The sequence below is a fragment of the Taeniopygia guttata genome, chromosome Z (assembly GCF_048771995.1).
Source record: "Taeniopygia guttata chromosome Z, bTaeGut7.mat, whole genome shotgun sequence".
In the NCBI taxonomy this organism is placed as follows: Eukaryota; Metazoa; Chordata; class Aves; order Passeriformes; family Estrildidae; genus Taeniopygia; species Taeniopygia guttata.
The window spans coordinates 44,504,521-44,519,582 of record NC_133063.1 but is presented as its reverse complement, the minus strand read 5'-3'; the positions used below and the strand labels follow the sequence as shown (position 1 = coordinate 44,519,582).

The following is a 15,062-nucleotide window of genomic DNA, read 5'->3' as shown; positions in this document are numbered from 1 at the left end:
GTCCTCCAAGTCTGGTGTGCTTTGCTCTACTTCTTCACAACCAGCTCCAGAATGTGTGAGAATATATGAGAATCTCAACTTTTCTTTTTTTTAAGTGTACAATTTTCAGCCTGTATGTTAACTGAGAAAATCTGAATCTTATAGATTGAAAGAGAGAAAATCTGAATCTTATAGATTGAAATACTGCAAAACAAAATGTACTATATTGAGCTGAAATTATTGAATATATTTTGTCCAGAGATATTTGGTCCAGCATCATAATTTTGAATGGTCTCTTCCATTTTTCTGAATGCGTGAGAGCTGACAATAAAACCCTACTAACCCTCAAACATCAATTTGTTTTCTTTGAAATCAAAAGTAACAGGTTCACGGCCTTCCAAACTCTAAGTAACTCCCTCTTCTGTGTACACTGGGAATCACAGGGTATAACTGGGTTGCTCTGATCTCTTGGGCAGAGGCCTAGGATATTGAACATCTAAGATACCTATATTACCGTGAAGGTTTGAGATTTATTCCTGCTAATCAAACTTCTTTTTCCTTTATTCCCCAAATACAGGTATCCCTATTGTCTGTCTATGATTTCTGGGTATTGGAGTGTGTTAAGTGGGGAGTTTTACATTACGCATTATCAGAAATGTGGGGGCAAATTCTGCTACACCTGTGCTGTCCATTTGACTTGAGGGAGGCTGCACCCCATCAACTACTTCAGCACATGCTCAACAAAGTCAATAATGAAGCTCCTACCATCGTCATCTGTGTAGGATCAGGGGCAAACTGGGGGCAGAATACATGATATTATTCCAGATTTTAAATTATCATCTTTCATATGTTCCCAAATTTGTTGGTATATAAAATGACTGTTAGAGATATGCATATATTTTTGAAATTCTGTTGAAAAGGACTTGTTGCTTTGGAATATTAGCTGACTGAAAGATTTTTTCAGATGAAATTATTGGCTGTTGTAGCTGTAGCTTTTTCCTGCTTTCACCCCCTCCCTTGTGCTTAATTGTATGCATGCAAATGGTTTCATTGACTGCTTTGGAGGGGTGCAAAAAGATCTGCCTGAAAAAGTGTTCTGTATAAAATCACAAGGGGGAAATTAAGAGAATGCCTACCAATCTGTTAAAAAAAATAAAATCGCCCAAGTGTGTGGTATCAATTTCCAGGGTGTTTTCAAGAGCCCCTAATGCAGTCCTAAGTAAATCTTCACTGCCAGTTTAAAAGAAGAATTGGTCTGAGAAAAAACAAAGCAAGAGCAACCATCAAAGGTGGAGCAGGCCAAACTTTCTTTGAAAAGTGCACTTGCAGCTGTTGTCAGACCTTGCTGCAAAATGTGACGCAGTTCCAGCCATCTTTTCCCTCCTGAGTGCCCCTGCCTTTTTCTGCATCAGTATTAAATGCCTGGCTGTTATCCACTCAGCACAGTAGGGTCACTAAAGATCAGATGATGTTCTTTTAGTCTGCCATGACTGAGCAAAATCCAGCATCTACGTTTGGAGATGGAATCCTGGTTCTGCACCATCAGGAGGCACAGACCCCCCCAAATAGGAATGGGAGCAACCATGAGGTTAAAGTGAAAGCTGTGGAGATGATTTCAGGACGTGGGCTGCTGCTACAAAGGGCAGGAAAACGTGTGTAATGGGTGGACTGACTCTGAAGCTAAGCTGTCCTCCTGCCCTAGATATATGAGTCTCCCTGTGCCAGGGTACCTCTTTGGGTACTGGGAGTGCTATAGTTTGCCTCCTCTCTGCGAGTGAAGGAGAGGCATAAGGTTTGCAAGGCAGTCAGAAATCTCTGTTTCAGCAGTAGGACAGCTGTACGAAGATGTATAGTTATTATATAGATATATATAGCAAATAAACCCGACTGGAATCAGGACATCAAAAGACTGATGTTCTATCCCAAGTATTCATCCTTTAAGTACTGTGTCTTTCTCTCTTTCTTGTTTTGTTGCCTGCCTATTAGTGTGCTAATCTCTTGGGGGAGATTACTGAACAAATAGCTGTTGGACAAAAATAATGACAGGAAAGGAAAGTGCACACACACAAAAAAGAAATCTAAGAAATGGAGGAGAGGCCAGTGATTGCAGAAGAGATGTATGAAATCACACACCAGTTTCAGAGTGAAGGAGGGAAAAAATACTTATTTCCCTGTAGGCTAAAGAGAAAGAGAAAGCAGCTCTGCGCAGAGGGAGTTCAGCTCACTTGCAGGATTTGTAAATGTCTTCCCCAAAACCACATGCAATCACATCCTATATGAGAGCAGCAGCTGCCACTGTCCAATTCCCCTCTTCACTGTTCCTGGGAGGGTGATGTTGCTGTCCCTGTGAATGCTTCAGATTAAAGCAGAGACTTCCAAGCTAAAAAGCCTGAGTGTGAGCTGGGACAAAACTACATGCTCCATGGGTCTGGTGTAGATAGGATGCAAACAGCATACCTCAACCCATGGGTGGTTCCACCTACCCTTTGGACCTCCACTACCTGAAAGCCCAGCATCCACAGCCCCCAGTCCTGGCCTCAGTGGAGGTACAGCTCAATGTGAGGCAGAGTCCTAACTGATTTTCTAGGTAACTCATTCAGAAAACAAATATATTGTCCATATTATGTGCTGCACAAATATTGTCGCTTCCTGGGAGAGGCTGTTTATCTATATTTGCCTAGGATTGCATTTGAACTGGACATTGAACCCATTTCCATGCAATGATTAACACTGGTGGTGGAGCAAACAAAGGGAAGCAGCTTGGAGTGAGCTGATTTTAAAAGAAAATAAAAAGAAGAAAAAACAAATCCCTGTGGACTGAAAATGCTACAGTCAAGGGAAGGCATTCTGTAATCTGGGAACAGTCCTATATATAGCAATATGCCTGAGTGCCTCTGGGGAGCTGAAGCACTTATAAATCTCACGTATTAGATGGAGGCAGAGTACAACACTCTCTCTGTTCATATGGAGGTGGCTGTTTCTAGTGGTTCTTGTGCATCTTGGAGTAATATCCCCATACTCTAGGCTGAAGCTTTAAGAGAATAAATCCTTTTTGCTTTTGTTCTGGTCTCTTTGACTTTTTCCTAATTTCTTTTCTGTTTTGTATACTGTTTTCTTAGTTTGGAGAGACTGAGAGCAGACTGTTAGCTTGATGACTAGACTTGCACAGTTTTTTTGTCAGCTGATATTTGTAGGGGAAAAATAGTTTAGCAAGAAGGAAATCTGTTCGCAGATTTGGAGGAAATTTGGCAAGTTGTTTCAAGCAGAACATAAAAAGGATAAATTCAATACATATTTTTTAAATTAGCTTAATCATAAAGTTTATCTGTGGGAATAAATTTTTTTCTTAAATGGGTGTGGCTTGGTTTTGTTATTGTATTTTATAAAAAGTACAGAAGATGACCCAACACAGATGTGCTAAAAAATAAAATGCCTGAGGGTTTTATTTCATAGAAAAATAAAAATTAATTTTTGATCTTAACTTTTTTTTTTTTTTTTTAATTTTTTTTTTACCCCCACTGGTGAAAAATACCCCAAACCTCCCAAGCAACACTTGATTAAGTGTGTACAGTTCTGTTTTCTCCCTGGAGCTGCAGTCCCTGGCATTCACTGCAATCTCTATCACTAATGTGCCCTATGTACTTGGCCAAGCCACCAAATCTCTCATTAAAAGTTTCTTTCTCCACACGTGTGTGCAGTGCCTTGCACAGAGGGGGTTGGTTTTGGTAGTAACCTGAAGGTGTCACTACTACACAATGAATACTGGTACCCACCATGTCCTGCTTTTTAGCAGCAGGATGGCTGCACTGCAGCTACAATGAATATGCAAAAAAAAAAAAAAAAAAAAAAAAAAAAAAAAAAGCAATAGGTATCTCAAAGTACAGTTTTAGTACTTAAAAGACACCAATATATTGACCCAATTATGTCAATATTTATTCCTTACCAGCTGCATTACTTGGACTTATAAACCCCTAACTTTCATTAAAATCAGTGACGAACTCCCATTGACTTAAATGGTGCAGAATAGAGCCCTAAATCTTTAATGTAGTCATGTGCGTTTCTCTGTTTTTCTAGATAATGCAACCACTACAATGTAAAAATACATCTATTATATGCACTTTGCTCAATTATCTGTAAATGTGACAGTAATCACCCATTCAAATTATATGCTGTATATCAACAAGTTATTTCTATTTAGTGATAAAGAAAAAAAAAGTTCATAAAAAGTTCTTCTCCAAGAATGCAAATGTACCTCTGTGTAGAAATTCCCAGCTAAGAGCTAAGATGGTCTATAAATATTAATTCTTCATAACATCTACCAAGACTGTCTCACACTAGAAATTTCACTCCGAAAGATTCAATCCTTGTGCAGTCACTGCATGTAAATTTTCCTTGGTGCCTTTACATCCTCTCATTAACAGTATCCATTGGGTTAAAATAAGGCTGGCACTTACACTGAATGCTGTCACTGAGGATGGCAGGTCCTTCTCTACCTCACTGCAGCCTGATCCTGCAGTTGGGATCAGGTTATGGACAGGTTTTTTTTTACTTCCTGTAATCCGCAGATGCTCCTGAAGCGCTTTCCCTGATGCTGCCCCACAGTGTTGTTCTCACCTGGCAGCAGTGAGGGTATCTTCTGGACTGCTGTGGCTTTCACAGGCTTGGTGGGCAAAAGATGTTGCACCTCGTGTCTAAATGCCCCTTCTGGCTACCCTCACAAGTCTCACCCTCATCAGTGGATTACAAATCAAGATTGACCCTTGCAGCTGCTGAGGGCTTGGTCACCTCAAAGGAAAGAAATGGAGGAGAACACTTTCCCCAGCCATACCTGCAGCCTTTCTCACACACAGCCAGCTCCTGCGTTTTCCCTGCCCACCTCTGGAACTCCTGATTCCTTAAAGGCAGCAGTGAAGGGCTGCAGAGGTGTCCATTCTGTGAAGACACATCAGCAAAGCAGACCCTTTCAGGCCAGGGATCAGCCCAGTACTGCTGCAGATCAAACAAGACCCAAGCACATACTTCCCTCCTGGCATTTCTCAAGCTGAGGTAAAGAAGAGCTGGAAGGGCAAGAAGGGACCTGGTGGGAGATAAGCCTGTCACATTTGCTGGGTTTATAAGCCAAGACCAAAACCCCTTCAGCTGCTATCAAGCCCCTTTTCAGCCCCGGGTATTGCCTGAGAGCCTGAAGTTCTGGGTAGGTGAGATGGCTGCCAGCCACATTGCTGAAAAACATCTCAGTACCAGCCCACACTTGCCCTTTCTGCCAGTATCCATTCACCATCTCCTGTGTCCTGCCTGGCATCACAGCACCCTGGAGATTCTGTTCATCCCCCATCTGTGCAGCACCCAGCAGCGGGGCTCTTAGCCCCAGCAGAGGTGACAAACTCTTACCCAGAGTCAAGCCAATCCCTGCATGCCGTCTGCAGCAGGAGGTGCATCTAATGCAGAGAGAAGTCTAAACTGCCCTGCTTCTCTTTCCTGTCGATACACCATCATGTGGATTTTGTTACCCCCCAAGAGGAGACACAGACTCATCCCAGGTGCCCCCCTAAAGATGTCTCACCACACCCTCTGAGTAAAAAACACCCGCACAGGAGTAGAGACAGCCTGGCCAGTAGTGGTGTTTTTAGGCTTGGTCTGCAGTCAGATTTGAAAGATGAGAACTAATATGCATTAATCCTGCAGCCTTGTTGATGCAATGCCTAAATAGATTGCATGAATTAAACACTCACAGCCCTGGTTGCCCAAGCCTATTACTGCCTTTCAGCTAGTGCCTCTAGAGAAGGTCCTAACCAGACACCAAGACAGAGCACAAAATAAAACTTCAGACAGCCTGATCTTAAGAAAGGGTTTTTGGAGTGGGAGAATGAGGGACGCAGATTGCATCTCCAGTGACCCTGATGCTCTTTTAACTGGCAGGTTTCCTGTCTTCCTGGCAGGTAAATGCAGAGAAAAGCATAGCCACAGTTTAGTGACTCATGGTCCTCTAGAAAACTCTCCCTGTGTGCTCCAAATCCTCTCTTCAACCCTGCAGTATCAGAGCCAGCAGGCTTGTAGAAGATGAACTTAAATCAATGCCTTCAGCATAGTTTTTTGGGTAGCCTTTAAAACTGTTCTGTGAATCAAAGGAGCTGTATCAGCATAAGGGCTCCCCCACCCCATTCCCCTATATAATTGCATCCAAACTAGCAGTCCATTAGGGCTGTGATCTTTTTGGGGAGTGTAACACACATATTCAGCTTGTGCAACATCTTCTGGTCCCAGTGACTTTGCAGTGGCTCTTGGAAGATTTGGTCCTGGCCCCTCCTGTTGTTCTGTAGCTGCCTCTCTGATTATGTGAATTTTAGTGTCTGGGAAAAGGAGATGAAAATGGTCCCCATCTGTCCTGGTTCTGAGAAACTCAAGGCTGGGTCTTTCCTCAGTAACACTGCCCTGACAGTCCATCCCAGGCAATAGGGAATTATATGTGGGGAGTAAAGGTGGAAGAGGAGAATGTCAGACAGCCCTTCCTGGAAAGATTTATAAATGCATCATAACCGACTTCACAGGCTTAGTGCCTTGGAGAGTAATTGAAAGAGATATTCCATATTGATCTTTTCAGAAAGTTCAGTTTGCCTAATCCATCCCCACCCTAGAGCCAGGTGAAAAGTGCTTGTACTTGTAGTGCTGGGGTTGGATTCTGCTCTCTGTCACCTGGGTGTAAACCTAGGGAGGAAACTCTAAACACCATGGAAGCTTCTATGGTGTAAAGAGCAGAAGCCAACCTCAAATATAGAAGAAATGTGCTGGTGTGTATCTGTAGCTGGGCTTGTTTTGAGGAAAACCATTTTTGTCACTGCAGGTTTCCAGTTATTTGATGGGGTGGACATTGCGTATCCATGTTGTGATGCAAATGCTGGGGATTTATTGCACAAAATGTGGAGATGGAAGATGATTTTGTCATTAAGAAATCAGACTGGAACTTGTATAATCTGTGTTTATTTAGGTATCTAACACCCATTGACTTCAATGGGAGTTGGGTTCTAAGTGCCTTTAAGGAACTGAGTCTTAACCTCAATGAATTCTGAGTTAGGAACCCAACATGTTGATCACAATCTGGTACCTCTTTTCTCCTACAGGATGGGCTCTTTTTTGTGTCCATTTGGAATATGGCAGCTCTGTAAGTGCTTGCACAGCATCTTGATCAGTGCATTCTTGATCTCAGCTGTTGCTGAAAAAATATAATGTAAATATGATCATAACTGCTAAAGAAACCCCCAACCCAAATGCCCAATACATACTGAGAATTAAATTGAGAGAAAAAAAAACAAGCTAAGGACCTTATTGTTATAGTCTATTTGCTAATGTTCTCTTGTGCTTTAAAAATTATCAACAAACAGCTGTGCATTGATCTCCTGTGGCCTTATCAATTATTAGGTTCTTCTAGTGACCCTTCCTCAAAACGTCTCAATTATTTTACAAGCGTGATCTAGGCTATGCATCCTGCCCTCCCAGACATGGGATTATTACCTTGCTTACTTTGTAGTCTAGGAAACTGAGTCACAGAACTTTGTCCCAGAGAAGGGATACATAAATAAGCACTTAAGTCCTGAAACAGCAAAACATGCCCATAAATGCTGCCCTGGAACAGACACACATTCCCCTTTGGTCAGATTTATAAGTATCCCAATTTTAAACATGTCTCCTGGGACGAGAATCAAGTTCCACTGCTCTGGTTACTAAACCACCCTTCTATGACACCTCTGACTGCACCTCACCAGGTTTGTTTTTTCCCTAATAACAGCACTCAGCAGCCTAAAGCTGTCCCTCTCCTTCAGTAAAAGCAGGCAGTACATGGTTCTTCATGCCAATAGAAACACAGAATGAAACTACCACAGAGAACACAGTGTTTTCTGGGTTTGTAGAGCATGCAAATAAGAAACTGTTTAAACCTTGTGGCAGATATACAATGGGGCACGTGGCAGTGTTTGCAGGTGTAACCTTTGAGGGTAGCCACCAAGGATGGGGCAGGAGAGTCGTCTCTGTTCTCACTCCTTTGGGCTGCTCCACCCTTTGTAGGATGTGTAGGGAAATTCCCAGCCTGCAGGTGAAGGCTGGGATTTGCTGGGACTGTCGCAGCTGTTTCTTACTGCACTTGAACATGTTTCCAGGAAGCGTAAGACACGTCCACAGACAAATACTGGAATCTTCCTGTCTGGGGCACATCTTTCTCAGAAATAATGATTGTCCTTGATATACCTCCACTTTTTTGAAGTGCAAATTCCTAAACTCTTTGGATTTCAGTGTCTCCAAGGGGCAGATCCTCTCTGAGGAGGCAAACCATGCTGTCTGGGGAGCACTGAGGATGAGAAGGGAGCCAGAGACATCCAGTGCTTCCTGGCTGTAATGTTCATATCCTCGTGAAAGATTAAGAAAGATTTGAAGGAGCTGCTGTGGCCTTATTTTGAAATAACCTTTCGGTACAAAGCGATGGATTAATTTATATTAAAAGGAGCCTTGGAATGCCTAGTGGTATTGCATTACAGCTAAGGCTTGCTTAACCAGGATGATGTGGGGAGAATCTTGCCAGGAGGAAGCCATTATCCTTATCATATCCAGGAAAATGGGAGCAGTTCCACCTGGCATTTCATTCATGTGAGTGTTGCTGGTGGGTTTAAAGCTCTTTTGGTTTTCTCATGTGTATAGGGAAAAAGCAACAACCAATGTCTGAGCTCTCCAAATAAATTAAAGGATGTTTTTTCCTCTGCTAAGTTACCCTCTCTGTCACATACTTTTGTTCTCACTCTTTCATTTCTCCCCTATAAAAAATAATCAGTGCAAAACAAATGAGTGAAAACCCAGCATCTTACCAAGTCATCTTTGTGCAAAGGTTTCATTTCCTGTCCTGCTGTGTTTTTGTGTGTATGTGTTTTTCTTTTCGTCAAAGGAAGGAAGGAAATAAAAAAAAAAAAAAACAACACTGGTGGAAAAAAATAAAGAGGATCAAGATCCTGACATACAATCAAGAGAAAAGCTGTTTAGAAAAAGAGTGGCCTGAGTACATTTTTCTTGCATGAAAATCATCAGCCACCTCTGTAAGGATCTGGAGAGGAGGGTAAAACATATGGTATCTATGTGAGAAATGAAGTTTGGCATCCCTATGCCCCCCCCCCTTCCAACTCAGAGGGTCTTAGTTGGAAGCACTAGGTGCCACACAAGACAAGCTATAGGAGTGCACAAGGGGCTTGCAATAGATGACCACTGACAAAAGGGGTTTTTTAGGCCTCAGCCTGTTGTGGAGGCAGGTAGGGCTGGATAGCATGCCTGAGTTGGAGTGTCACTAGTCCTCCCTGGAGAGAAAGCTGGGATGCTCTCTGGCATGAGAGGATGAGAGCACTGGGTGAGTGTGTGCAGCAGAACAGAGAGGCAGGAACCACAAAGTGGCAGCATTGTATCTGGTGTGTGGAAGAGACAGCCAGAGTCAAGTGAGCCTGACCTTGGTCCTGCCTCTATCAAATTCAACCTGACCTATTAGGAGAGGGTCAGTGATGACAGCAACATATGAGGAGTAAGCTTTGTTCTCAGGTACTGGTGCCTCAGAACTGCCCCTCTCTGGAGAAGAGAGGGAAAAAACTGAAAAAAATTAAAAAAAAAAAAAAAAAAAAAGAAATTGGGGTGTCTTGATTATTATGCACCAAAACAAGCTGGATTCCCTTAAGCAAGGGAAAGTATACTGGCAAAGTATTCTTGTTAGGATATATCTGTTTATACAGTATGTGCGAGCCCAACAAGGTCTGATCCCTGATACTTCAAGTGACTGTCAGTTGCTAACCTTTGGAATATCTCAAAATTCTTTACAGGGAAATTTCATTTATCCAGTTTTGTAAACCAAGAATCAGAAAGGCAATGCCAACAAGTTAAGTATCTTGAAATTTTTAAATCAATCTCAAATTTACTGTCCAGCTTGAAACACTAGTTTTGCTAGGGACTCCCCTTCCCCAAAGCATGTGCATAACAAGCACACAAAATAAGTAGGCACTAAAACTAGTGACAGACAGTTTTAATTTTTCTCTAGAAATTACTTGCTCAGCGTCTACAGAGTAAACCAACAGCTGAGCTAGGGGGAAAAAAAACCAAAACAACTAAGTCTCCGAACTCCTAGCTCTCAACAACACCGTGTGTTAAAAGTCTAGAAAGGGCTACGAAACACAGGCTGTGTCTTTGGAAGGACCTGGATGAGGTGGCTTTTCTGGGTTCACTCCAGCACCTCACCTGGAACAGAGGAGCTGGAATGAGCCACCAAAACAGCCAGCTTGCTCATGAGGTTCATTTAGTCTGCAGCTCCTCAGAAGGACTCCTGTGCCTCTCTTTCTCCACCCCTTAGAGACAGAATGTGTCCCATCAGGACGGAGGGGGGGAAGGAAAATGCATTTAGGTTGTATAATTTGAGCACAAAGCTGACATAAAAATAAGGGCTTCATCATTTGAGCTTGGCAAGGGAAGGGAATAGGGAAGATTTGGAGGAGGGCTAAGGAAATAACAATTTGCTATGTCCTGAAGTATTATTTAATGTTTAAAAATGCAGGCAGCTTCTGCACAGCTGTATCCATGATAGAACAGCTTGCTGGCACATTGATAAAGTATTAAGATGAGCAGAGATATGGGCACGATACAAAGATGAGAGCTCCTTGCAGCTGAATTCAGGTGACACGCACAAAGTAACCGTTACCTGGCAAAGGATTGTTTTGATGCTGACGTCTTTTGTTTTGATTCCAGATGATAGGAAGGAGGATAGGTGGTTTAGGGGTGGCACTCTGAGCTGCATGGCTAACTTATCTGTGCCATTAAAGCTGGCTTCACATTGCCTGCTTGTAAGCAAAGAAATATCAGAAACACGAGGGAGGGATGAGAGACAAGGAGGAAAAGCTACACCAATGCCGTACTGGGAAGATGCACTGTCTGGAGTCCTGCAGAAGAATGTTTAAATGCCTGTCTTTCTTTTTTGAAGAAACCTGGGTGCAAAGTCCTCCTGTTATTCTCAGTCTGGATAGTCTTGCTCCAAATCCAGATCTAAGGTTGTCTCTGCTCTTAGGAAGCTCTGGTTCCTGTGCTGGGACACCCTCTGGGTCTTCAGAGCCAGTGTAACAACAACTGGTCACAGAAAATATTATCCCAGTAGAATGGCCATGGTCGTATTGGTTTAAAAATGCCTAATGCCAGCTTGCTTTTACTTTCCTTTCACATTTTCTATATTTGTGTGTACATCTCTGTACTTACACAGAAGTATGACCATTTTTATATAGGTACTACAACATCTCTAACAGAGAAGTTTTGTCATCCTGATCATGCTGCTGCAGTTAAAACAATGCTGTTTCCTCTTTCCACAGACCTAGACACAATCCTGTAAGATAGCAAAACATGTCAGGTCCTGCTGGCTTCAAGTGAACCCCAAAGCTTCTGTTCTGAGGGTCTCAGCAATTCTCTCTGCACCCCAAAGGAGAATTGGGTCCCAGGTTAATAAAAAGTAGGGCAGCCTTATCCTATCAGCTGCCTGAGAGGGTGCCTGGCATTTTGAGGATGAGTGACAGAGAAAATTCAAGTTACCAAGGCAATGGGAAACCTCAACATAGTGAAGACAGTTGTAAAAAATACATACTGGATTCACACAGCTGCTCTGAGACAAGCTCACCTCACGTACTGCCTCAATTTCCCATAGGAAAAAGCTTCCTTTAAATCTATTCTCTCTAAAGTGTGAGTGGGTATCTGGTTTGTGTTGCATCAAAGTCAAATAGATTGACTTTTCTGCTGCTGCTGCTGGAGCTTCTGTGGAAATGGGTTGTGCAGTGTGAGATCCCAGCCCAGCCCATGCACACTTGGAAGAGAGAAAGAGAAATCGGACTCTCCCTTCTTTATTTCTCCCATTAGACTGGGCCAAATCTTGATCTCATTTATATCACAGTAATCTTGGAAGAAATTAATGAGAGTCATTTCTTCTAGATTTACATGGATATAACCAAAAGGAGAATTCATCACCATGTCTTCATTGACATTCCTTCATAAGCAAGGAAAATACTAAGGCCTCCTTTATCATGACAGCACAAGATGGCTCAATAAATGTAAAGCACTTGTTACATAACAGTAGAATAATGTATGGTATTGAGGGCTCACATATTCTGAAAGTCTTTCCCACTTGCAGTGAAGGGGGGGCAGGAATTAAATAGGGAGAAAAATATATATTGAATAAAGTGCTTGTTGCAGAATATTTTTTTTTTAAATACAGAACTGTGAAACCTAAAGTAGGGCAATACCCTCCCTTTCAACAATACTTTGACTTCCTACAGTCAGCAGATGCAATATGCATAGGATTCAGAAAGATCCCATTAAAATTCATTAAACTGTGTTCCCAGCTATTTAGTAAATTTTGAAGAAAAGAAACCTATTGCCTCTTCTGCTCCATACGATGGCCTCTTTGAATGCAATTAACCCTTCATTCATGGGTCCTTCTATCCAACTAATCTCCCACCTCGTGCCTTCTGATGCATTTTTAATACCGCAGGTAATACTGCCACCTAAAATCCTCCAGCAGACACCATGCAATAGAGCTCTTTGCACAGGCAAGGAACTGTAAATCTCCATAAACAGTGCTTGAATGAACAGCAAATTCAGATAAGTGATGTGTTCTTTTTCATGGCTTTCCGTTCCAAATGGGGGATGCTCTTCATCTTTCAAAGTAGACTTTTATCCAGCAATTATTGTGGTTTCATAACTGCCTAAGGGATTTAGCCACTGGATTTGGGGAAACTGGTCAAGAAAGGGTGTAAAAACGTGCAAGGGAGCATAAATAAATAGTGAAACTATAAAGAAAGACTTATTAGCACAAATGCAAACAAATATTCAACATTTAAAAAAAAAGAAAAAAGAAAAAAAAATAATAAAGGCTAAAGATCCAGAAAAATCAGAAGACATTACATGAAGTGCCAGATTTATCTGTCTGAAGTGTAAAACTCTGCTTTCTTTATTAGATGGTTGACAGAGACTCAGGACCCAATCTGGTCTCATCCTGGGTTTGATAAACTGTGGCAAATTTCAGACTGGAACTCCTATTTACGGAGGTGCTAAGTGGAGAGGGGGATTATATCATGCAAAACAGAAGCAACCAAAAATATTCCTATTCCCCCCATCCTCTTTTCCCATCTGATAAATGAGCTGGTTTGTCAAAACAGGGAGTGGAACTGGAGGCACCAGGGAAAAGGATTTGCTATAAAAAAGAAAACAGAAGATGAGGACTGAAAATATTCTGTGTTTCTGTTTGCTTGAAGCAAAAAAAAAAATCCATTCTGAAGCCAAATCGAATCAGAATCTGTCCATGAAGAAAAAATTCAGAAAGGAAATATTTTTAAATATACAGGTGGTCTCAGCCTGATCCACCCTGCAAGGTGTTCAAGGTACACAGTGCTTCTTTCATTATTTCACTGTTCTGTCACAGCTATGAAGGAGTGTTATTTCTGAGTCACAGAATTATGCTTTTCACTTGGCTTCTGTAACACCCCTACGCTTAGTTATTTCATCTGAACTACAGATTTCCACAGATCCAGAAAAGCATTTAAGCACCTGCTCAACTTTAAGAACCTATTGTGTTCTGGGAGGAGTTCCACAATGTGAATTAGGCGCACACTTTGCTGGATGGACAGCTCTATACCATAACTACATTACATCTGGAATAGATCCATACTCTTTCCCAAAGGGTTTGCTTCTCTCTACTAGGTCAGTTTAAAATTTTTCCATAAGTGTATGTGCCTTTTTTAATTGAAGATTTTGTCATATCTAATTGAACCCTCTCATGGTGTTTGGAGGAGTCTTGGACAACTTGGAAAGGACAGATCCTGGCACTTCAGAACAGGACAGAAGCATTACAGTTTGTGTATCAGATGCGAGCATCGCCCTAAGCCACTGGGAAACCAATCCGAAATCTGCCTGCTTAACACAGAGGTACTGCTACTGCCTTGCTCTGCCAAATCAGGGTATTTTAAAGAGATAGCAGAGTGATTCTGTTTAAAATTCACAATGCATCTGTACAGAGGACGAGAATTTCAAAGTACAGCACAAGTCTTACTTTATGGGGAGGTATTATTCTCATTGTTCTTCCAGAGATGGAAAAGGAGGAGAAAAAATTGTATAGGAGCTCAACTCTGCAAAATTTGCAGACCTGAGTGGCAGGCTGAGAGCTCCACAGCAGGCTGTGGAAAAATATCGGCAATCAAAAGCCAAAAATCTGGTTCCTGAGCTCCCTGTTCAAAGACATGCAATGTACTCTCCTCCTACCCAAGAAAGAGTGGCAAGTGTTCACTAAAACTTTAGGGGTTAAATGTCTGTATAAGGAGATATGTTGGCTACCTCACACTCCACTGGCACTGGGCATGTTGCCTGTAATGCCATGGAATTGTTTGTACAATTAACAGCAAAGTTCAGTTGCTGCAAGAAGATGTATATGGATTAATCCACTTTAATTTTTTCCATGATTTAAGCATTAGGCATCAGGAAATTAATCTGGGCAATAGTCAAGACAACCTGCAGAAAGCTGGGTCCAGTGTTGCTAAAATAAGCTGGCTGAAATGAAAAAGTGCAGCTGTGACTCTCTTGCTGATACCAACACACAAACACATGCACACAGACAAAAAACAGCCCTTATTCTTATTATTTATGGACACGGATGAAAAGCCAAAGGGAAGCAAGGTAATGCACACAGATGCTGATTAGCTGGGGATTATATTGATGATGTAATAAAAATTCACTTTGTCTCTTAAGCTGCACCAGGACAATCAAAGAGAGATTAGATAAAAATCAGAGAGAATGAATAATAGAAGGGAGAGGTAACATTGTAAACCATAACTCCCCGCAAAATGTTCTACCTTTGACTGTCCTCAGTCAGAATAAATAAGAGCTGGAGGGTGTAAATACGGCCCAAATGCACAGAAGAAGGTGGCAGATGTGGCTTTGTAAGTGTATTATTTATCAATAAGCAGCCAGATACACACATGAACCTGAACGGTTTTGCAAATACACACATACACATATCTACAAGCACACACCTTTCTAACCCTGTT

The 15,062-nt window shown here is 41.9% G+C and overlaps 1 protein-coding gene across 23 annotated transcripts in view; it reads right to left on the bottom strand.

Annotated features, from left to right (window-relative positions):
- CELF4 (CUGBP Elav-like family member 4) overlaps positions 1–15,062 on the bottom strand; it is a 701,136-nt gene that overhangs the window by 670,113 nt on the left and 15,961 nt on the right. The window lies entirely within an intron of this gene.